Consider the following 25000-nt stretch of genomic DNA (forward strand, 5'->3'; position numbering starts at 1 on the left):
ATCCAACATATAGAGGTACACGTGGGTAAACGGAAGGACGACTTTTCTTTCGTTTTCTTCAGAGTAAATGAGAAGATTTTTGTCGATTAACTTAATATATTTTTAAGAGACCTTGAACTAAACAATGTCGTGATGATCACATGAAATTGATTTTGAGTCTCATGTCAGTGGATAGCAGGAAAAACAGATCGGGAGATTTTCTGGAATCGTAGCAATAAAACAAAATGTTATATCTGCCCATCAACGAGATGGACTTACATAAAGTCTGTCTGCACTGATTTAGTTTTGTTTCCGTTTCAAGGGTCAAGAATTAATTAGAAACTATTAGAAGACAAAAGTAGATACCTAGAGTTAATTTATGACATGTACAGTTTTGCACTCGCTGTCTTTCGGTTTCGTAGCTAGAACGAGACAACTACTTGAGGACTCCTTTTGTCACCAAATCTTACCTTGGTTGAAGTTAACTTTGAAGTAGTTGAATTTTGACCATCTGCTGGTAGCAAAAATAGAAACAAAACGACGGCTGTCGATCTCTTCATGTCGATGGGGAAAACTGATGGTGACCTAAACCTCAAGTTCTCATTCACAGAATTTTATAGCTGGGGACCGGCTAAAATCAATTTTCAGTGTAGTGTTGATTTGGATGAGTTAGTAATTTAGACTAATTATTATGATCTTAAGACTTCTGTTTGGGAGATCTAGATTTCATCAATCTCGACACCAGAGCTCTTCCCGTGACTGAGGCAGAGTCGATATGAGGCTCTGGTGACGAGAATGGAGACTTAATCGGTTTCAGGCACATTTGTTCCCTCATGCCTTGCATTTACGGTTGACTGTGTGAATTTACTCCTTTGCGAATTTAGATGCTTGTCATCACATTTTATGTAAACAATGGCTTGTGTCAAAATTTGTTGACATGAATTGTCACAACAGAAAGTTCAAGGAGTCTATTTCAGTGGGTCGTCCATCCATCATCCATTTATTCATCACTTCATCCGTCTGCTCATTCCCTCGTCATTCTCTCTAATTTTCAGTTGTTGGTTTGTTCGTTGGTGAATTCATCCATTCGTATTTCTCTTGGTCGGCTAGAAGCCAAATTGAAATGAAAGGGATGGGGACTAAAACTTATTTCACGATTTTTACCAGTGAGAAATCGTTTCATTCTAGCAAATAACGACTCACTTTTCCCCACCCTCCCCTTCCTATTGTTTCCATCCACGGGCACTTTTCTGTCACCAGGCCCCATTTGTTCACAGGCTGGAAAACTTTATCCAGTGTATAAGTCACTATCAAGAGTGTGAGATATAATTCGCGTTAAACATTGACATTGGCTTTAGCACACGCCTTTACTTTTTCGCTAGCAAATACCAAAATCTTTGTACAAAGATTGAAACTGTTGAATAGTTACTTACCTACCGGATAAAGTTATCCGACCTTTGAACAAATCAGAAGACCTGGGCTCGGTTGTTCGAAAGCCGATTAACTTAATCCAGGATTAGCGTAAACTTTTGTTTCATGTTTTCAACTTTTTGGTGAAAGTTTCTTTTGCTTATTTTTGTTTTTCAAGATCGACATCTACTAATGTAAATTTTATCCGAATATCAGCGTCGAACAGCATTTGGGAGTAGAGAAATAGACTTCTTGGTTAATTTTTAATCTGGGATTCGGCTTTTGAACAACCGGGCCCTGGGTGGAAGTTTATGCCACAGACTCGCTACTCTTTTTAAGAAAAATTAAACACAAAAGCTTGGCGTTTGAAATATTTATTGAAGACTGCACCATCAACCTCAGTTTAGGACACAAAATCTTCAGCCTGCTATCATTTCGTACTGATTTACTGATTAGACATCCTCTCAGAAGCTGAAACATTATGCTGCTTTATTACTGGGAGCGAGGAACTTCTTCGATCATCAAACGAGACACTGCATTCCATCCAGTATAGCCATCAGAGTTACCATAACCATTGCAATTTCCGATGTTGATCCCAACACGGATTTTGCCCTTGTGGATGTTCTCGCAGTAGCCCTCTATTAACCCAGGTATGTGTTGATCATAGCCGACTCCTTTTCTCACCCACAGCACCACATCAACAGGCATTGGGCCACTGCATTCTGCACCGTTGAAGGTAATGAACCATCGCTTACAACAGTTGTCACAGCTCAAGTAGAAATTGCTTTGGAAAACAACACGGAGAGCGGTGTTATCTGTGGTTTTTGTAAACAGACAATCCTGAAAAAAAGAAACGAAAATACCTGAAATCGTGGAGCTAGTTACACAACGTAATATTTCTTGTATTAGAGACGAAGTTTTGGAAGAATGGGAGGGCCACTTTTTCAGCTGCTTTTCTGTACTTAAGAACTGATATTTTACTCCCAGGGGGCGGAACTAACACATCAAAACTGCATGTGTGTTGCGTGACAATCCTTCAGGTCTCATGTTGTCCTTAAAAAGTTATGTTGGATAGTGCTGATAACCTAGGACATCAACGCATACAATATCTTTTTAAAAAATTTTCCTTCTATAACCCTTAAAATAAGGTTTAGTTTGTGAAGTTTGGAATAAATAGTGAATGTTAGTTGAAAGTTCAGCTTCAAACGGAGGACCTCGCGAAAAAAACCGTGCTTCAGACAAAAGAAAGTCACTCAAATCTTCCCCGGACGCATCAGGCTGAGCGATGTGCATGCTTCTTTATATCATTCACTTCCAAAACCTAAAAATGCATATACGTTTGATTCGAACTTAGGCCAATACCGATACTAATTTTGTGACATAACATTCGAGCCAGTCTTCTTCTTGCTTAACTGGTGTGTAGTGATTCTCTGATTCTCGGTCCAATAGAAAGGCCTTCTTCCTTTTGCTTTTTAGCTTGAAATACGTTTTACCTCATGTAATCATGGGGAAAAAAACAATGTAATTCCCAGACACTAGACAATGATTTTTTTAAAAAATGGGCAATTAGGATTACTATAACTCTTGGGGATTTATTTGATGAAGTTGTGTAGACCACTTTCATAAATGGCTACCACCTGTACTGCCCTCATTTTGAAACAAATATTCTTTTAAAATTGGCTCGTCACAGCGAGGCTAGAAAGACTTATTAGCATAGAAACAGAACAACATTTTATTTGGTCGCCATTATGAAAGAGGTCTGTGGCTTTTCAAATCCAGCAAACCTTTATTAGGCCGATATCGCGATGGTCGCCACTTCTCCACACGCACTGCTTCCAGTTTCTATGATCAGCATCTTTTCCACTCGTTCCCGCTTCTCCCTTCAGACCAGGTTGCCCCGAAGGTCCTGCCACTCCCTTTTCTCCTTTGGCGCCATTGCGTCCGTCGCGGCCTGGTAACCCATTGTGCCCGTTCACCCCATTTCGTCCTGGAAGACCCGGCGGGCCATTGGGGCACTTAGATTGAACCTGCAGTGTGAAGGGTGATTAGTAGGGAAGCGTAGCTATATAGAACCTCTTGTAACGTTTATATCCTGTAATATACTGACTACCTCTTTTGCTTTTACATTCAAATCAGGTCAAGTGTAACTTCAATTCATGTCTATATTATTCAAAAACTCCAGCGGAGATAATAAATGGTTAAATTTGAACTTAATTTTGTTTGGAAATCGCCCTTGAGACTTGTGAGACACAGAAACCAGAACTGAGCCGTGAGGTTTTCCCATAAAGCCTCGTAGCCATGCCTGAATATTGATATATCGAACAAAGCCTATAGAGTGCTTTCACTCACGTGATCAGTAACCTTGTTTTTCCACCGAGACAAAAGAAAACGTTCGCAAGATAGTGGAGCTCGATTCCCGGATGATTAATTGGGGACACCAACATGGCCGCCATCAGGTCACGTGAAAACACTATTCCAGCTGAGATAATAAATCAGATATGACCGATTCTAACCAGAAATATTATTTTCATGAAATCATGCATGTTTCATACTTGGAATAGATGACGCTTTATTTTCAAAGGTTCCACATTTTTAACGGTAGCTTGCCACTGAATGCCAGTTCGTTTACTATGGTTATCCTTTGAAATTATTACTGAACTGGTTCACTGACTCTAAAATAACAGATGCTTTAAAAAAATCTTGCGGGTAGGCTTGAAGTACAAGCAATCCAGTTTCGGTTGTTGAGTCTTTGCTTTTCGTAATTTGGGTAGCAAATTAGTGACACTGATCGTTTCTTAGGAGAGCTGTTATATTCCCTGATGAACAAGATTTTAAAACACTGCTGCTGTATTTCTAGTTTCCTGAGCCATCGTAAGTGCTCTCGGTCTTTACGCTCCAGTGGGCAAGAACTGCTCACTGTGCCAATGGCTAAACTAAAGACTTATAGAGATCGGGCGTTCAGCATTGCTGCGCCAAGGCAATGGAATAATTTGCCTCTTAGCATTCGTAAATCTCCATCAAGCGCTATTTTTAAAAGACATTTGAAGAGTTATCTTTTTAAAGAAGCCTATGGTTTTTAATTCTTTTCTGTTTTTTTAACTTTTATTTTTTGTATAGTGTATATATAAACTCTGTAACTATTTATCTCGGTATTTTATTATATTTTTTAGCTTTTAAGTTCTATGTTAATCTGATCATTGTAAAGCGCTATGAAAGAGTAGCTGAATAGCGCTATATAAATTATTGTTATTATTATTAATATTATTTCTGATAAAATGTAGGCAAGAGCTTTGGACGAACTAAATCATTCATTTTTCGTTTAGAGATTTTCTTCGCCAGACTTTGAAGGCTCGTCGTCTGTCTGGGAACCTCTTGTTGTCCTTTTTCTTTTACGACTATCCTGTTTCCGGGATGTTTCCATCTTTATCTGGCATTGTGTCTAAACGAAAGGAGTCCTCTTTCTAAGGCCATTCGATGGATAAGTCGCAGACCTAAGAAAATAGCGTCCGTTCACCTTGAAAGCTCGTTCTAAATCCCAGTATACTTCACAAACTAAACTCGACAAAGAAACCAAGTCAGGCAGCCTACAAAATCTTCTGTACTAGCCCTGAAAGGAGCCAAAAGAAATGGATACGGGACTGGGAACTTGACAATGCGGAGATTTTGGACTGGGAGTCAATTAATTTATCCTCTGCCTAGAATATGTACAGTTAGTACGAAACTAAGGAACTTCCAGTTCAAGTTTCTCCATAGGAGAGGAATTCTTTTTTGTATAAAATTAAACTTTCGGAAACAAATCTGAGTTGCGTTCGTCAAACAGCACAAGAAGCATTGCTTCATCTTTGAATTCCCCACCACAAAGGCCTTTTGAAATAGTGTTGAACTATCTTTCGTCTTTGTTGATTTAACTCCAACCTCACAAGGTTTAACTTTATGTCAATTCTTTACTGAATCATTGCTTACTTCTTGGCAGATATTACATTTACCCCTGTAAATACAACGTTAAACCATCCTTAACTCAACTAAAACCTAACTCAGGCTACCCATGTAATTTGGGTAAGGTCACAGTGAGATCTCTCGTGTGCGGTGGCTTTTTATCTGTTGCATTTGTTTGAGTATCATGAAGGGGCATAATGGAAACTGGTTTTCACCCTTTTTTGGACTGTGAAAATGGGACATACATACTGCACTGGGCCTGGCATTTATCCTCTAGGAAAGGAATAAGCATTTCGAAAATGGGGTTTCGAATCTTTCGAGGTCTCCCACTCTATTATTTGACACAACTTCTCACGTGAGGTTATTTTTTAAGTAAAGTTCTGTATCAGTAGACCTCAGCAGTCACTTAGGCCAAGTTTGTAGACTACCAGGCTCCGCAATGTCAGCGGTTTATTGGCGAATACCGATGGAGTGACATGCCCAAAAGGCATCAGTCGGCACTTGCATCAGTTTCCAAACAATCACTAGGATTTGATAATTGGGATTTGGACTACAAATTTCCTCCTTGTTTTTGTATTCCAAACATACGGGTCAAGAGCTGACTAAATTCCACCAGGACAATTACGCGGATTCAGTTTTTCCTTAATGGAAGGATCAAGAAGCAGCTATCAAGGTACGAGAAGCAGCTAACGTTAATTGCAGGTGCTCTCATCTTGATGAGTTTGTGTTTTTCGCTCTTCGTGCAATATGGAACGCCTCGTTTTTCCCATAAGGAAGTCTTTTCATGTGTACTCTACCTGTGTAATTTTGTGCGATGAATGAATTGATATAAGAGTCATTTGATTTATCGCTGGAGCACTGACTGGGGTCACTTCAGGTGAAACTAAAAAGAACATTTACAAAAACAATTTTTTCAGTATTTCTGTGTAAGTGGGTGGTAGTTGAAGACTGTTAAGGTCACATGAGCGTCCATGGTCCATCGAATCTGAGGTTATCCCGGTTACCATAACACTGAAGACTATTTAGTATTTAGCCTTACCCCCGGACGAGACAGCCAGGGCTATGTCCCTGGAACGGGAATCCTGCACGCTTTATGGCATTCTCAGCACTGCCTTCAAAAACACTTTAGAATCATTACAACGCTTGAATCAAATCATTATCTGCATGCCCATAAACGAGATACCCATACCGAAAATCAGTCTACACTGATTTAGTTTTGTTTCCGTGTCAAGGCTCAAGAATAAATTAGAAGCTATTAGAAGACAAAATTAGATACTTGAAGTTAATTTACGACACGTTTTTCGCTCGCTGTCTTTCGGTTTCGTAGCTAAAACGAGCCAACCAATTGAGGACTCACTTTGTCCTTAAATCTTACTTTTGAAGTAGACGGCGAATTTTGACCATCTGCTAGTGGCAACAATAGAAACATAACCACGGGAATCGATCTCTTCATCTCAATGGTGGAAACTGATGGTGACCTAAACCTCAAGTTCTCACTCACAGAATTTATAGTTGGAGACCGGCTCAAATCAAATTCTCCGTGTGGTGTTGATTTGGATGAGTCAGAAATTTAGACTAATTAGACTAATTATTATGATCTTAAGACTTCAAGTTCTCAATCATAGAATTTTATAGCTTTATAAATTCTTAGGCGTTGATTTGGATGAGTCAGTAAGTTACACTGACGAGAATTTTCGTGTTCTGTTTGAGTTCAGTTCCGGTAAGGAAGCTGTCAGTTCCCTTTAGAATTACGATGCAACTCTGCGAACTTTCGAATGCATTGTTTGTGAAAAAAATGTTTAAAAACTTGATTTTCCAAACCAATTTCGCAGATTTTAGTTAAGTCTTACAATGGAGACACTCGACACTTGATATTTGATTGTACATTTTTTTAGTGACTATAGAATGTGGGCTCGTCCTTTTGACAAGAGTATTTAATGTTTTTACACTTACAAAATGCTAGGCATGTAACACTATACATCATAAGAAGAAAAAAGAAGACGAAAAAATTACAAAAAATGTCAAGTGTTCACGGTTCAAGTGTCAAAGCTAATAAATTAAATGTTTACATTTTGCATAATACAACTACAAATTTACAATCATGCTTGTACAGCGTATTGGCCTTATTAACAATGTTAGTTTGAATTTTTGGATTTGCGATCCATTGGCAAAAACCATCAGGGCAAGTCTGATTGACGTATAGAGGATTGGAATATATACTATCTTAACTGAGACAATATTTAGAAAGGTACTGCATTTCGCCAAAATGGTCAGGGTTTTGCGTGGCCACTTTTCTTCTCCGCTAACCAGGTTCTCTATTCTCGCGCTTTCAGACGAAAAAAAATCCATCTACAAATTAAAATCAAGGCAGATGCAATTACCGTATACATATATATCCAAACATTCCAAAAAAACCAAAACAGAAACTGTTTAAGAAACCGCCCTACTTTAAGCCAATACTAGAAATCTGAAAGGTATAGGAATGGACATATTATAGTCTAAACAAAAATTGAAAAAAAAAAGTATTACCTTGGTATGGAAAAAGACAGTTCGAACTAATAATGGTTTCGGCAAAACAAAACGAAAGCGACCTTTTTTTTTCTTTTGCTAACTCTTTAAGTAGAGGAACCTAGCCGATAGCCAACAAATAGAGGTCTACGTTGGTAAATGGAAGGATATTAACTCTTCTTTCTTTTTCTTTAGAGTGAATGAAAAGATTTTTGTCGATTAACTTATATACATTGTTAAAACTGAACTAAACAATGTCGTGATGAGCGCATGAAACTGATTTTCTGACTCTTGTCAGTGGATGGCAGGAAGAACAGATTGGGAAATTTTCTGGAATCGTAGCAATAAAACAAATTGTTATATCTGCCCATAAACGAGATGTCCGTACCTTAAGTCTGTCTGCACTTTTGTCTGCACAAAAGTTGATACCTAGAATTAATTTACGACACGTTTTGCGCTCGCTGTCTTTCGGTTTGGTAGCTAGAACGAGCCAACCAATTGAGGACTCTTTTTGTCACCAAATCTTACCTTTGAAGTAGATGGCGAGTTTTGACCATCTGCTGGCAGCAACAATAGAAACAGAACCACGGCGGTCGATCGCATCATGTCGATGGGGAAACTGATGATAGCCTGAGCCTCAAGTTCTCGATCATAAAATTTTATAGCTGGAGAAAGAATCAAATAAATTCTTAGGCGTTGATTTGGATGAGTCAGTAAGTTACAGTGACGGGAATTTTCGTGTTTTGTTTGGACTTCCGGTAAGGAAGCTGTCAGTTCCCTTTAGAATTGTAATGCAACTCTGTGGAACGTTCGGACGCAGTTTTTTATAACAAAAAAAGATGTTGAAGAACTTGACTGCGGGCCTCGGTAAAGACTTTCCAAAATAATTTTGCAGATTTTTAGTGAAGTGTTAATGAAACCCTTCTGGTTTTTCGAGCTAGTAATTTACATCTTGCATAATTTTCTATTTATCTCCAGTAACACTGAAGGTTGGCTTACATTTTTGGATTTACAATCTAATGGAAAAAACCATCAGAGCAAGGCTGATTGAGGTATAAAGGAATATCTCGGCTAATCTTAAGTGAGACAATATTTTGAAACGTACTTCCTTTTTCCATCTGGGTTTTGCGCGACAGCTGCTCTTCGTCGCTTCCCAGAGTATGAGCTTCAAGATGATGTCAGTACACTGCTCTGTTCTCACATTTCCGGCGAAACAAAATCACCGAAGAAAACAAATACAACTGTTTCGTATCTCTTAAAAGTACACCCAAACATTCCGTAAAATCGATAACAGAAACTGTTAAAAAACCATCCTACTTGGAAAATACTAGAACTCTGAAAGGGAGGAATGGATACGTTAACCAAAAAAAATATTAAAACGTGTGTCACCTGCATTAAACTAATATTTGCTTTCACTTTTACTTTGATTCGAGTGACCTATTCTCGTCTGTGAATATCAATTTATGTCACAAACAATATAAAATCGATATTATATATGTTTGCTTTAATAGTTATCGATACTCAAACTAAAGACTCCCCACGAAAACTGTCAGATTGGTTATGGTCAGAAAACGAGACAGTGCAATTTCAGGCGAAAATCTGGCGTCATAAAACGGCGACGTGTTTAATAACAACAAAAAAATTAATCAAAATTAAATTTGCATATAAGTGACGATAGGGAACTGGCAACTGTAACATCTCAAACAGTACAAAAAAGAGCCTCGCTATTGTAATCACTCGGCGACAATTAAACCCTTCCTATGTGACAAAAATTGTACCTGTAACCCAGGCATGAAACTTCACTTCGCGTTGTTCGGCACAAGTAAATCTCTCTGGTCTGGCTCATTCCAGATACAGCAAAAGATGGCCTACAAATCTTTGATCCGGAATTTCAACAAATGTGTCCTCGAGGTTAAAAGCCCAATCAAAACAACAGAGCTATGACATTGCTATTGTTTTACTTTATATACGCCAATAAACTCGCATCACGCTGGAATTTTTTATTCCGCGTTTCGCCGAGAAAATATGACACTTTTTGCGGGAAATATCGTTGTAAAAATAAATATACTCGGGAAAGCGTTGACTCAAGGAATAAGAGTAGATAGACGCTCCATTTAATGGGCTAAAATAAATAATGGAAGCAAACAACATCACAAACCAAAACTAGCAACAAGTAATGGAGGGGGGGGGGGGGGGGATAATGAATACAGCACTATTACATTAGGATTGTCGTAGGACTGACTAAGTATTTAAATTAGATAATCCTTAGGAGGACGATTTACTCTATGATCGTCATTGGCAAACGTCGAACACACATTTGTCCGTTAGGATACAGAACAAGGCCCAGGACGGGAAAAGAAAGCCGAAGGAAAACGAGGAAGTAGCTGCCTTTAGTTCGGTTTATATATCGCAACCTTCAGAAACTCACGATGTATCGTTTATGAGGAATCTGCACACCAAGGGCTCACTTCCTCCTAAAATGAACGCAAAAAAAAAAAAAAAACCAAAAAGAAAAACAACAAAACAAAGAATACACAAAATGTAAAGAAATAATGATCGTTGTCATCGTCATCATCATCATCATTAGATGTGCTGGCGGCGGTGTGGAGAAGATGCTGAGAGAGACTGTAAAGTTATTTCAAGACAAGAAGGAAGCAGCAGAGGCAGTACCAGCGCTAGCGATGCAGAAGACAGTACTAACGAACAGTGAAATTTTACTGAGATTGATATCATCTGTGCTAGTGGAATCAATAGGGAGTTTAAGAAACCACGACGGCTATGGCGACGAGAACGTCGCTTCAAACTAGTAGTTTGAGCTATTCTAGTGTTTCACAATGTTTCCATCTAGTTTATGTTGTACAATATGGGCGAAGTATGCAACAACCAGATTGGTATGTACGGATTTGAAGCAAAGAGAGAGAAGAAATGACTCAGTGTTGCTTGTCCAAGTTGTCGTCAAAACCTGTAAACTGGTCATTTTACGTTGTTTTGACGAGTACGGGAGATAAATGTAAAAAAAATGCGTGCCGCACGTGCAGCACGATCCCTTTTTCCTCTTTTAGCCAATGGTATTACTGCTTTTTGGCATTGTCGTTACCGTAGCCGTCGTCGTTTCTAAGGTCGTGTTCTGTTGGGATCAACCGTTTCAACCGCAACCGATTTCGGTTGAAGCGGTTGAGGTTTCCCAATAGAACACTTTTCCAACCGTTTTCGGTTGAAACGCGGTAACTCCTGGGAATAGTTATTACCAGACTTCTCAGCGTTGACAAGTTGAGGCCCGAAACCAACATGGCAGGAGCCCGCGGCCGACTTTAAATGGCCCGCGTAAACGACAGCAGCTGCTGCCAATGCTTTTTCAACCAAACCAACCGAAAACGGTTTTTTCCCAATAGAAAACGAAAAAACCCAACCAACCCAACCAACTAAAAACGGTTGATCCCAATAGAACACAACCTTAAACTCCCTAATATGTGACGAGGAATCAAGACAGTTAAAGGCTCTATCCTAGTTTTTGCTTAGCTCTTATTAACCGAACTTAGTCAGTCTGTATGGGCGAATCTTGACCGAGGTCGTGACTACAGACCACACTGCGTTCGGTCTGTACACACGACAGATTCTCCCATACAGACTGACTGGGTCGGTCTGTACTCACGACCTCGGTCAAGATTATCCCATACAGACCTCCTGCTCGGTTAATAAGAGCTAAATAATGATGATGATGATGATAATTAAGAAACAAAAGTGATCGTTTTTTTCCTTTCATGGCGACATTTATCGTTTCGGTTCTAAGAAAAGAGGATGACTGGCACCTGAACCTTATTTCACCCTTTCATTCCGACGATCGAAACGTTCATTCTCCTAACTAGTACCATGGATTTCTTTGTTGGGTGGTCATGAGAATTTGGTGTTATATCAAGATCACAACTCCTACGATGATAATATTCTTTATTCTCAATACCTGTCTGACTGACATTTCATTGAAATTGTGAGGAGACTATACGTCCTAATCACTCCTGGGAGTCAAAAGGGTTAATTGACAATTATTCCATGAGCCCGCGTTGGATACGAGATGATAAATAGCCATCAAGGCGCGTTGCGCTGAGTTGGCTTTTACCAATCTCGTATCCAACAAGGGCGAATGGAATAATTGTTTTATTAAATTCTCAATCTTGGGTTTTGCTAAATTTTATTTAAGTTGAAGAAACGACTGGAAAGTGACGTGAATTCCCGGCGCTATAACGTTTATGCTGAACGACATTTGCCGCATTCATTTTCATATAAGGTCAAACGCAGGAATAATGGCTGATAACCGAGATCCAGTGAACCAATGAGAAAGATAGAATTGCATTATCCGAGGTTGAGAATTTAATAATTAAGGGTAACAGCTCCAGTCCGGTCTTTGAAATACTTGAATTTCTCCTAATTTTACATACAATAAGCAGGATCCGAAATTGCTCCTTCCTGGTCGCCAATACGACTAAAAATTGAGTACTGGCGACCAGAATTCACAACTGGTCGCCAGTGGACGACCGATATTAATTTCAGAGCCGTTTGCCAACAGGTGTCCCACTTTTTATCCTGCCGATGCTTTTGAGATAAAAATGAAAGGGGTTTTCCCGTTAAATACCTTCATAACGTCGCAAGCCGCAGGTCTTTTTGCGGTTTCTCGTACAATACGTATTGCGGGCGAAAAAACAACGTAAAGAGATTCAAGGGACTGGTGCGAAAAATGTAGCACGGTAAGAACATGGCGGCTTGTGTGCGACACCCCTAAGGGGTACCAAGATCCTATCTTGTGGGTGTGGCATGAAATATTTTTCACCCCAAAGAGGTACCAAATTATGGGTTTTAATTAGACAAAATTAAAAATTAGTTAATTGTGAAATGTTTCCTGTCCTAATTTTTCGGCTCAATACCCTAAAACGTACCACTAAAGCTCCTGCTGTGGACCTTTTGAGGCTGAACACCCTAAGAGGTACCAAAACCGCCTTTTTAACCCCTAAAAGGTGCGATGAGCACCCCCGGGGGTGCGACAGAACGTGACTGGTGTTTCCGTGGCTGAAATTTTCAACAAACTAAGGGGCAGATGGATTTCTTTATTACATTCGTGGTCGGATACATTTTCTCTCCAAAATGTCCGCTTTCGTAAGCGAAAAATAATGCTTGGTACATACACACGACAGAGCGCGGTCGTTGCTTTCTGGTATCCATAAAAAAAGTTCAAAACGTGCATTTTCAGGTGAAAGTTTTTCGCGACCACAATTTGCCATCTGGCGAGTGAAAATTTTTATCTCGTTGACAGTTGGCGTCCATATAAGAAAGTTAATTTCGGACCCTGGCATTATCTTGCTAATGTTGGTAAGGAGAGGATGTGGTGTTCGCATTGACCCGTGGCGCCCGTGTCCCGTGACTCCCGAAATCTTTCAGGCCTTTTTCGGTTGTCACAACTCCCTCTGTATCTGAGAACGGTTAGGTATTAAGTCATCAAACTCAAATTGGGGACCTAATTGTCCGCTTCCTGCAACAGACTCCCACACAGCAAGGGTACAAAATGGATGCTGCTTTCCTATTATTTGTTACACTGGCGAAAATTTGAATTTTGTCAGAGGATTTCAAAGTAAATTGTTGCTTTTCACATAGTTAGTTAACTATGCTTTTCACGATAGTTTTATTTCCTCTTTGCCCCTCCCTTCCATTCTACACTCACCAGGATATTTCTCACCGCTGAATGTATTTATTATCCACTCACAAGCATTCCTGCTTTTCATTCTAAACAAACAGAACAACAAGAACTTTAGCATAAATGGGAATTTACAACACTGCCGCACATCATCATCATCATCACATCTTTGTTTACCCTCGGATTTTAGAGTAGCTTGGTGTAGCTAATATCTCCGAGCGCTTTACCCTCCCTATCATGATATACCGCAGAGAACAGACCAGAACACCGGGAACTGTATGCTCTGCCCTTTGCGAATCTGTGCTGCATCTTTTACGTCCCACAGGGTCTTACGGTTTATCGTCCTTACCCGAGTGGACCAAAGCAATTGTAGAAGTCATCACAAAGGATGCACTTTCTCCCCAAGTATTTGAAGACCATGAATGTTAGTCCGGCCGGAGTTTTGATCCGGCAACCTCCCGCACAGAAATCCAACGATCAACCAACCAAGTGAACCGGCCGGGAGCCGTATCACGCACACCACACAATAAAAGGCCATGGGCTGGATCACGATTTCGGGACTTCGAACTGATGACATACTAGCAGAGCTGAAATCCGCGTGAATGGGCAGTCTAGTAAAGCCCCCTTCACGGCAATATACTGGTAAGCACACAACAAGTCATTTTCTCACACCCGTCACTGGCCAAGCTTGGAATTCTTTTACCTTTTCTTTGCAACAACCCATCACGTGCCTTTAGTATTACTCCTGGCTAAAGAAGCCACAGAGAGCCCAGACTAACAATTTGAGAGCTTAAGTAACGTATCGATTTCAGCTTATCTTATGTTATAGCAAAAGACACTAAAAAGCAACTTACTTAATACATCCCACACATGTCTCTAGGGGATTTCAAAACTAGCTCAAATCACATAAATTGGAGAAAAGGACATAAGATGCCACGAAAGTTTGTTTCTTTCTCCAAGGACGCAATAGATTTACGGCAAGTTTTCCGCTAACTTGCATCACCTTGTTTTTAAGCTGCACTCCGGTAGCCACGCAAGCCTATTTTGTCGTTACGCACGCTCGCTCAAACTTACAGTACTGCAAAACACACAAACACCAAATTACATTTGCTGGGAAATCTGCAAGCTTTAGGGGATTTTTGGATAGAACGTGTGTGGTATGCCTGATTATTAAGAGTACTCTATTATAATAAAATGCTTTTAAGCTAGACCTGACAACAGCTGTCCCCAAACTTTTCCCATGGTAGTCTCTATCAATGGTACATGCCAAAACGTCGCTGTACGGTTTAAACAATTCAACCAAATTCTGCAAAGAATCACACCAGAAAAGAAAATCACGTACAACTTTTAAGTAGTAACAAATCAACAAGTGCTTATTTTAATATTACAAGAGATGATTATCACAGCCGTTCGTGTTGAAGATCAGTGGAATATTTAGATTCTAGAGGTTCTCAACTTGGAACTTTTTGCAGATGTATCCCTGATTCCTTTTCCCTGGGTGTGAAGGCAGTAATGAGATGCACACCTGTTTAACCAAGCATCACAAAGTGTCCCCTTAACCTTTTTTCTGAACCAAAACAGGCGATTTCCATTATGGCAAGATTTAACTACTAAGACCAGAATGCTTTGTCAAAATGCTTTGTTATTCGGATTTTTCTTCTCTCCTCCAAGTCTAATTGTTAAAATTTGCCTGACAATAGAAGCAACTCAAAGCAGTCTGGTCTTCGTAGTAAATGATATTATCACATGTGCAAATCGCCCATACAACTTGTGTGAAGAAAAGTGGGCAATAAACATCAAAAATTGTCCCCCCCATACTTAACTAAGCATTATCAGTTTTGAAAAAAACATAACTGAAATGTGACACGAACAATGGCAACTCTTTTGTTGTGAACACCGACCAACATGAAAGTGCCTCTTGGATCCCGCAGGAAAGATAAGAGGAGAGGGTGTTGAAGTGTGGGGGTTAGGGGGTGGGGGGGTGACCTTAACGAGAAGCGGATGATTTTACAGTGTTTGACTGAATTTTAGCTCTACATTGATACCTTTATCTTATCTCAGGATATATACAATGTAAGTTTATTTTAGGTTGACGAAGCTATGCTATTCCACAATTAATGCACATCACCTTGCCAAATTTTGAGGACATGATCACCCCCTCCTCCCTCTCCTCCCCTCCTCAAACACGAATTCAAAAAGATTATGGACTTGGTGCCAATAATAATATTATTTTAATTTTCTTAAGGCCAACATTCTATTTGTCAGTGAGCATATCAAACAACAAACCTGTTCTGTAATTGTTGTAGGAAGATTCTCAATAACGATAACATCACTGCCATCTGATGAAGCCAACAAATCTTCCTGTACAAGAAAAAAGAAATTATTCAGTGGTGTATTTGTCTCAAATCAAACCCTTACCAGGTACATGTATGTCCATGGACAAGGATGTAAGAGTTATTTTTGTTGACCATCTCTCTTTTATGTTGTATTTCTTGCCAGAATTGCACATCAAACCTGATACCCCTGACCCCTTATACTCGCCAATAATTGGGAGCCCCTGAGAGTGAAAGGGTTGGAAATATTGATGGGTGTATATTTCATTGTGTCTATTGCTTTTGACAGCAATGTCTGGTCGGATATGGCTCTGTACAGATATGTACATGTACATGTATGGGCATGTTCCATAGGCTGGTAATTTCATCTTTTCTACAACTTTGTTAGGAACGTGCTCATACATCATCCAGTTCACGAAGGTAGATGGCAACCTTATCATGCCACTGGTATTATTGTTGTTGTTGTTGTTGTTGTTTTTCTTCTTCTTATTATTATTATTGTTATTGTTATTGTCTTACTGTAAGTTATTATTATTATTATTATTATTCAATACTCTACTACTACTGCTACTACAATGTTCTATTATTAGAGATTAAAGGGCTACCTTGAACCAACAGGCTTTTTGACCGTTTGTTTTTGTTAATTGTAAGTTTGCATGATTGCTTATAATTGTAGCGATGTGATTGGACGAATTTCAGCTTTGGCCCGAATTTTCATACATGAAAATTTTTCCACAGCAAGCAATGCCTGTAGGATGAAGGTGGGCCTTTGAGCATCATATTTACGTGAAACGCGAAACGGTGGGCTACTGCTTGTCATACACTGTAAAAGCATGAAAATTACACTGTATGTTATTCTAACTCGTCTCTCTCGTTTGAATAATTAATTGATACCTGCTGCTAACACACAAAAAATGAGCTCATATCAAACAAGTTTCTTTCCTTTTTGACAAAATGCCAATTTTAGTCCGAAGTTTGCCGTCTACTGTATTTATATGTTGCCTAATCTCTCTACTGCTAATTTATGTTTAAACCTCAAGGTCCTGGATCGAGTAACCACTTATTTACACCACTTACTAATGTGGATCAGGACAGTAAAGAAGGAGCAAATTACGTATGCTAATTTGACATAAGAACATTAAACATACAAGGAAGGGAGCAAAATCCCTGTTGCTCATTTGAGCAGTACACTGTACAACAACCTTAAATTTAGACAAGCAAAGAAAAGCATAAAAGTGAGTAGCTGTGAAAATGCAGGCTTAGTATTAGTCATACATAATTTCATTAACTAAACAACAGTTCCAAGGTGAGATTGAGCCCTTATAGCCTTTCCAGAACGTTTCTTTTTATACAGCAGTACTAACCTTACATCCTATGGAAACCAAAGGTGTAGTGGAGCTTGTATTTCTTTCATCTGTTGAATCAGATACATTTGAGACTGGTCTTGATGTGTTATTCTTGTTTAACCTTGTAGCAGTCTCTTTGCACCACTTTGGCGTTGATGGCTTGACTTTACTGGCTGACAGTGGAGGAAATGACTCTTGTTTCAGTATTAGAAAGATGGCTCATTAATTTGACAAGAATGTTCATGACAGCTTGAGACATAATATCATGTTATAAAAGTACAAAAAATCCTAATGACAAAGTTCAACTGAATCTATTGTATTTTTTAAATGTCAACCTTAATTTTTAGTCCGTACATAAACACATTAATTATAATTTATACCTGTAGACTACACACATACATGTATACATATGCAATTCTCCATATAGAGAGAATATTATTATTATTATAATAGTATTACAGTTGACTGTTTGGCTCATAGGCTCAATCTCCCAGACAGGTTTTGTGCAGCAAAATAAATAAATAAATAAATAGATTAATAAAAAAGTATGAACAGCCATCTCTCAATCATCTTTTTTAAAAAGCCACTACGATGAAAATTTTGCATGTCCTTTTTTCTTTAGATTTTGAAAATAGACGTACTAAATAGGTATCATGCCAATTTTTATCTCAAAATTCCCACGGAAAGTATGATTATTGTAACGTAGTTTTTCAGTTTTCCCTGTCCGCCATTACTCGAACGGCAAATGACCGTGAGCGAGGAAAAGGGTTGGGTCTAGCTGGATCGCCTGGGGTCTGACATCATAATTGTGCAACGCTAATTTCCCATGCCGCCTATGAGATGTGAGAGATTGCCGAGTTGCTTTTTGCTGATATTATATACATTACTCCTTGATCGACTTGTTCGCTTTGTCAAACGCTCACGAAGCGATGCACGTATGACGTCACGAGCCAAGTCTTGCATGAAGACCGCTTACAAAATGATCCCAGGCTTCTCCAATGCCGTCCGAGTAATGGCCAACAGATTTTTAACGGTTTTTGGCTGGCTATTTTCCGACTTATCTCGCTTCTATCGTTCCAAATTTAAATGCATTGTATTATTTTGAACATATTGACTTAATTGACATTGAAAAAATTTGAAAAGAAAACCAAACATTTTCGTCCTAGTGGCACTTAAAAGCTTTTTATTTATTTCATTTACTACGAGTTACTCCTGATAGCTGATGACGCAGTCCCCATAAAGCAGTCCATTTGAGTAAAATTGAATCTACATGGTCTGTGGCATTGTGAATAGAGTTGATATTGGCCACCTAATCAACATGATCTGTGGCAATGTAAATAGTGTTGATAATGGTCAACTAATAAACTTTCATTATCCATGGTTAGAGAACCAATCCCCAAGCCCAGGCACTCATTTAAAATTAATCAACTAAGAAGCAAAGCCAAATTCCAAATGCTAAAGTAAGCAACAAGTTGAAAGTGAAGATATCAAATCATTCATCAGTTATTTACCGGTACCACATCACATCTTAAATTTACATAACACCAAGTTTAAACAATCCAAAATAAAAGCAGACGATTATTGCACAAATAATGCATAAGTTAATAACAAAAGTTATAAAACATACGTAATATGCAGAAGTAATGAAAGTGAGATTTGTGTACCCCAGATAAACACCTTGATAATGCTAGTTAATGATATTATTTATTATTATTATTATTATTATTATTATTATTATTATTATTATTGTTATGATCATCATCATCATCATCATCATCATCATCATCAGAATTCAAGGTGAATAGAGGACACTGGTGCATATTTACCAAGCCACAGAGGGGAGAGGAAAATGTTCACCCCTTTTCCTGATCCTGAAGTCAATAATACCAGTCTGTTTATTAATTTTGTAGTACATACCACTTCAACCTGATGACAAACATATCTTATAAAGAGAACTTACTCATGGAAACTAGGGCTGTATTACTCTTAACCAATTTGTATTTTCTATGGCCACTCAGGGGTGAAAAGCACGTGGCTTAAATCACAAACCATAAACCAAAAAAATCACTACTCCATCACATGCTGCATACTAACCATGAGTCACTGTAAAAAACAGACAGCAGATTGCAGACCAAGGATAAAATGATGGCTAAAAGGGCGAAATGGAATCTGTGCGATTAACTCCAGCGAACAAGGAAATAACTAAAACTTCTTACAATGTTCACATACCACAATCCTTTAAATCTATCCATATCAAATGTCACTCTTGTGGAGCTATTTGTACCTTTAAATTAAGTGATGATTGTTTGTGTACAGTTGTTAAATTTAGTATGTATTTTTGTCTTTTGTTTGGGTCCCTGGAGTGGAGCTCTGTGGGGATACCCTGCCCAAAGGGGAGAAGTTTATAAATAAATAAATAAATAAATAAGTAAATTAATAACTAAATGAATAAATAAAAGGAGACTAATGTTAAAATGCTGGTTTCAATAAGTTCCGACAAAAAGCATTGGCTACTTCACTCAGAGAACTCAAAAGCTGGCTACTTTTTTCCCTACTGGATTGAAGAAATTAAAGACAGATTCTTTCAAACCTAAAATCAATTTAAAAGTGATTATTTATTAATTGACAATGACAGCAGTCAGTTACTCTTCTCAAACCAGCCGCCAACTTTAAATTTTAATGAAATCCCTGTTTAAGGCATTAAGTACTGCGATTTTCATAATTCTGTGGAATCTCACCTTCAAGCACCAAGTGCCAAACTACTTTTTGGCTTCCATCAATCAAATTTCCGGAAATAGCTGAGAAGATCGACTCCGCCTCCGGAAAGTGAATTGGAGTTTTTGTTTTCAGCTTAGAAATTCTTCAGAAAAAAGATTTGTACAGATTCCATTGCTTTCCATTGGCAACGAGTTCAAATGTACAAATGTACCTTAGGGACCAAAGATGCTGATAGGTGGGTTACATCACACATCAATTGCTTTCGCCATCTGCCATTGGCATCGGAAGCTTGATTGATGAAACTCAAAACGCAGTTTGGCCGTTGGAGCTTCAAGACAAATTCACCAAAATTATGAAAATCGCAGTAAGCAATAAGAAGTTGAATTAAATGTGATGATCCTTTTTAGGAAAAAAACCACTGCCAGGAAATTTTTGTCAACACAATAGCATAATGCACTATTATACAGCTCAACTGATCTTTTATTTTAAAAACCCTTTCTGACCAAAGAATTTCGAAAAGTGCCAAGCCAAACGAGCCAGTACTTCCATAGGTCTTGAATGTGGCCCTGTATTCTGTAGTTGCTCCCATAGTTTTTCCTGGCTACAACTGTCAAATCTTACCTGTCCATAGTTCATATTTCACCCCCTGTCTGCATTTTGTCCCTGGTTTTCAATTTGTGGTCTGCATATGCAAGCTTATAGGCATATTTCACACAGACTGGTTTGTACTCTGAGTGCTAAAGAACTACTTTTTTAAATTGCCAATCACCTCAATACATTTTTCCCTTTAATTTATTCTCCGATATCGTCCAAAATACATTGTGTTGTTTTTGGAACCTTTTCATGGAGATTTCACTTTTTTCACTGGTTTTGAAAGACAGGAAAAGTGGTCATACTTTGATCCATAACCGAGCAATGAAAGGGAATGTGTTCGACACCGGGTTGATGTCACAAATTAACTTGCATCGCTGTTTTCAAAGACCTATCGCAATGCAAAGCAGTCTGTGACGTCAACCCGGTATCAAACCCAATCCCCTTTCATTGCTCGGTTTTGGATCAAAGTATGACCCCTGTTCCCCTCTTTCAAAGCCAATAGATCTTATTCACGATGGCCGCCATGTTGGATTTGCTATTATCATGCAAATTAGCTACTTACATCTGAGGGGGCAAACAACACAAGTTCGAGAGGTTATAACTAACATCTTAGCCACACAGATGATTTGTTTCACGTTCATTGAGTGTTTATCACCTAAGTAGTAAAATCGAATGATTACACAAGTTACTTCGATGTTTTTTTTAGTGAAAAATGAGGAGATAACAAAGTAGAAAGTCAAAATGTCAAAGGCAATCAAAGATATAAAATTATTATAAAAGGTACTTAATTCTAAATTCTAAAATGTACCTTTAGCATTGTTATTTTCAATATTTCGACGAGCCGATTTTCCGCAATTTGCCTTTTTTCCAATGTTTGCCCTCCAGCATAACACATGGCTAATTTGCATGACAATTTGAAAACCAACATGGCGGCTATCGTGAATAAGGTCTATAAAAAGTGAAATTTCAATCAAAAGGTTCTAAAAACAACACGATGTATTTGGGACGATGGCTTAACTGCAGAATACCCCGCCATTTTGAAGCTGCACCTCTGAAAAGGCTGGATACGCGGATACGCAGTCGAAAGTACCACCCCTCCCCAGGTAAACTTTAAACTATATTGAGAAGTGGATACGCGGATACGCGGATACGCAGTGGAAAACATGGATACCCGGATACGTGGATACGCGGACATCACACATGGGAACTGGATACCAACTTCGTGTAACATACTTCAAAATGCTCTGTAGTATATGCATGGATATGTGGATACGCGGATACGCAGTGGAAAATACTTCACGTATTGTAGAATTTTAGCTTTCATTGTACACTTCGGTTAACTACAATTTTTCACGAGATCGTGTGAAGAAGAAAGCACTCGTTTACTGATTAAGCCTAAGCGCTCGTTTCAGTGATTAGGCCTAATAAGCAATCTCGTAGAATTTTAGCTTTCATTTTACGCTTCGGTTAACTACACTTTTTCACGAGATCGTGTGAAGAAGAAAGCACTCGTTTACTGATAAAGCCTAAGCGCTCGTTTCAGTGATTTGGTCAAAGCACTCTCGTAGAATTTTAGCTTTCATTTTACGCCTCGGTTAACTACACTTTTTCACGAGATCGTGTGAAGAAGAAAGCAGTAAACACTCGCTTCAGTGATTAAGCCTAAGCACTCTCGTAGAATTTTAGCTTTCATTTTACGCTTCGGTTAACTACACTTTTTCACGAGATCGTGTGAAGAAGAAATTAAAGCACTCGTTTACTGATTAAGCCTAAGCGCTCGTTTCAGTGATTAGGCTTAAGCAATCTCGTAGAATTTTAGCTTTCATTTTACTCTTCGGTTAACTACAATTTTTCACGAGATCGTGTGAAGAATAAATTAAAGCACTCGTTTACTGATTAAGCCTAAGCGCTCGTTTCAGTGATTAGGTTTAAGCAATCTCGTAGAATTTTAGCTTTCATTTTACGCTTCGGTTAACTACAATTTTTCACGAGATCGTGTGAAGAAGAAAGCACTCGTTTACTGATTAAGCCTAAGCGCTCGTTTCATGCTCAGTGATTAAGCCTAAGCATTCTCGCGAAATTTTGCGGTTTGGTTCTTACAATATATTTAGAAGTTTACTTGGGGAGGGGTGGTATTTTCGACTGCGTATCCGCGTATCCGCGTATCCACTTCACAACATACTACTTAGAAGTTTACTTGGGGAGGGGTGGTACTTTCGACTGCGTATCCGCGTATCCGCGTATCCACTTCACAATATACTTAGAAGTTTACTTGGGGAGGGGTGGTATTTTCGACTGCGTATCCGCGTATCCGCGTATCCACTTCACAACATATTACTTAGAAGTTTACTTGGGGAGGGGTGGTACTTTCGACTGCGTATCCGCGTATCCACTTCACAATATACTTAAAAGTTTACTTGGGGAGGGGTGGTATTTTCGACTGCGTATCCGCGTATCCGCGTATCCACTTCACAACATATTACTTAGAAGTTTACTTGGGGAGGGGTGCTACTTTCGACTGCGTATCCGCGTATCCAGCCTTTTCAGAGGTGCAGCTTCAAAATGGCGGGGTATTCTGCAGTTACTCCGGGACGATTTCGGAGAAAAAATAAAGTGGAAAAGTGTGTTGAGGTGATAGGTACTTCAACGTTTCAAAAAGCTAGCAGAGACAAGCGCTTTTCAAAATCATAACAAAAAAAGGCATTTTACGTTTAAGATGCTGGAAATTTGCTTCTCAACTTTCTCTCCTGGTCTCCTAACAGGAGGTGAATCTGTCAAAGCACGAGCTTTCATAAGAGAGGCTCTTCCCCGCCCAGTCGAACCCATGGGAATCGACTGCTTTTCCTTCGTTATTCCAAGTGCTGCTTTAGGAAGGGCGATGCAAGTGACATCTTTTGTTGGTTTGCCTCTCCCTTCTCCCAATGCTGGAATAAGTTCTGTCTCATTCGGCTCTTTCGAAAAGTGAACGTCAATAAACAAGTCCTCATCCCGTGTTTTCCTCTCAGTGGCCATCACTTTGACTAACTTCCCCAGTCCCTACGCAGCTGAGCAACATTTTCGTACCCAGGGCCTGGTTGTTCAACGCCCTTTAACGCCAATCAAGGACGGTGCCAACTGATTCAACCATGGACCGGGCCCGCATATTCAGTAAGCCGCGCAAAAATACCGTATAAGCGCCCTGATTCAGCGGTACTCCTGCGCGACGTATAGAAAACATGGACCCCAAGTCCATCGACAATCCCTGTGGACCAGGTCCATGGACCACCCCTGTGGACCACCCCTCATTTTGTAAATTCAATACGTTCTACAAGCTGAAAATCTTCAGCCGAAAGGGAGAACTGATCCTCGCACTTATCTGGAAAATTTAAGCAGGAGTCCATGACAAGGAGCCTATACTAAGCCTATAAGTCCATGGGCCGAACCAAAATTTCTTACCACCTCTTAAGAAAAAGTTTGACTAGTGACAATTGAAAGAGCATCACAAGCTGTACTAAAATTTTGATGATAGCAAATCCGAAAGCGCAGCTTTATGAATATTTTGGGACTCAAAAAGGTAAAAAAAAAGCGCTTCTGCATGAAAACGAAGCTAGGGAAAACGCTCCAGCAAAGCATTAAATTTAAGATTGAATTCACGGTCAAAGAAATTTTAAGCTGAGAAATGTTTCTTTTTTTTTTAATTCTTGCTGTTTGAAATACTAGAAAAAAACTTGAATTCTACTTTTATTTCGAATGGGTGATTATAATTGTTTGCAATGCGTCGTGGGTAATTCAAGAAGGCGGACAATGTTCCAGGTTAGTTGTTGGTCACAACTTCTGTCTCTTCATGGCTTTTACGGCGGACTTTTGTTGTATTTCTTATTGTTGAAATATCGAATAGGCTTTTTAAAAGGTTTATCAAAGAAATTGGAATGAATTTAAGGCTCTTTCAGAGCGATTTGTTATAACAACATAAATAAACTACTGACGTTTGAGATATGGACTCGAATGCGATATCATGCTTTTATTTAGCAAGTATGTGGGGTGATTTTCCTACTACGATTCTCTTTAACGACCTTGTTTTTTGGAATTTCTGCTAATGTTTTACTCTAAAGATCGTCCTCGTGAAAGTGGCCTTTCTATCTTCATTTTATGGGAAATAATTCCAAAAGGTCTATAAGTGAAGAATTGAGCTCTCCCGCCAGCAAACGAATTTGTGTTGAACTAAGAGATAACTGCTTTATACATTGCACCGACGCTTGTGGTGACCTATCATCACTGCAAGACATCCAGTCATGGAAAGCTCTTGTAAGAGCCGCAGAAATTTGACAGTGCGCAACGATCTTAGAGCTCGCAAAAACAGTGGGAGGAGAATATCCAAATATTACCAATCATCACAAATGCCGAAGTATTTTTACTATGAAAAGAGATCAGGACAACATATGCAAAGAAAAAAGTCATTACAACAACGAGAAGGTCACGGCAGAGAGAAAATCTATTCGTGAGCCTCCACTGAGCCA

The 25000-nt window shown here is 39.0% G+C and overlaps 1 pseudogene; it reads right to left on the bottom strand.

The window, feature by feature from the left end:
- The window catches only part of LOC137971545 (uncharacterized), a 31500-nt pseudogene extending 7984 nt beyond the window's left edge, over positions 1–23516 (bottom strand).
- Positions 23517–25000: the final 1484 nt, after the last annotated feature.

Source organism: Montipora foliosa, chromosome 9 (assembly GCF_036669935.1).
Source record: "Montipora foliosa isolate CH-2021 chromosome 9, ASM3666993v2, whole genome shotgun sequence".
NCBI classification, from domain to species: domain Eukaryota; kingdom Metazoa; phylum Cnidaria; class Anthozoa; order Scleractinia; family Acroporidae; genus Montipora; species Montipora foliosa.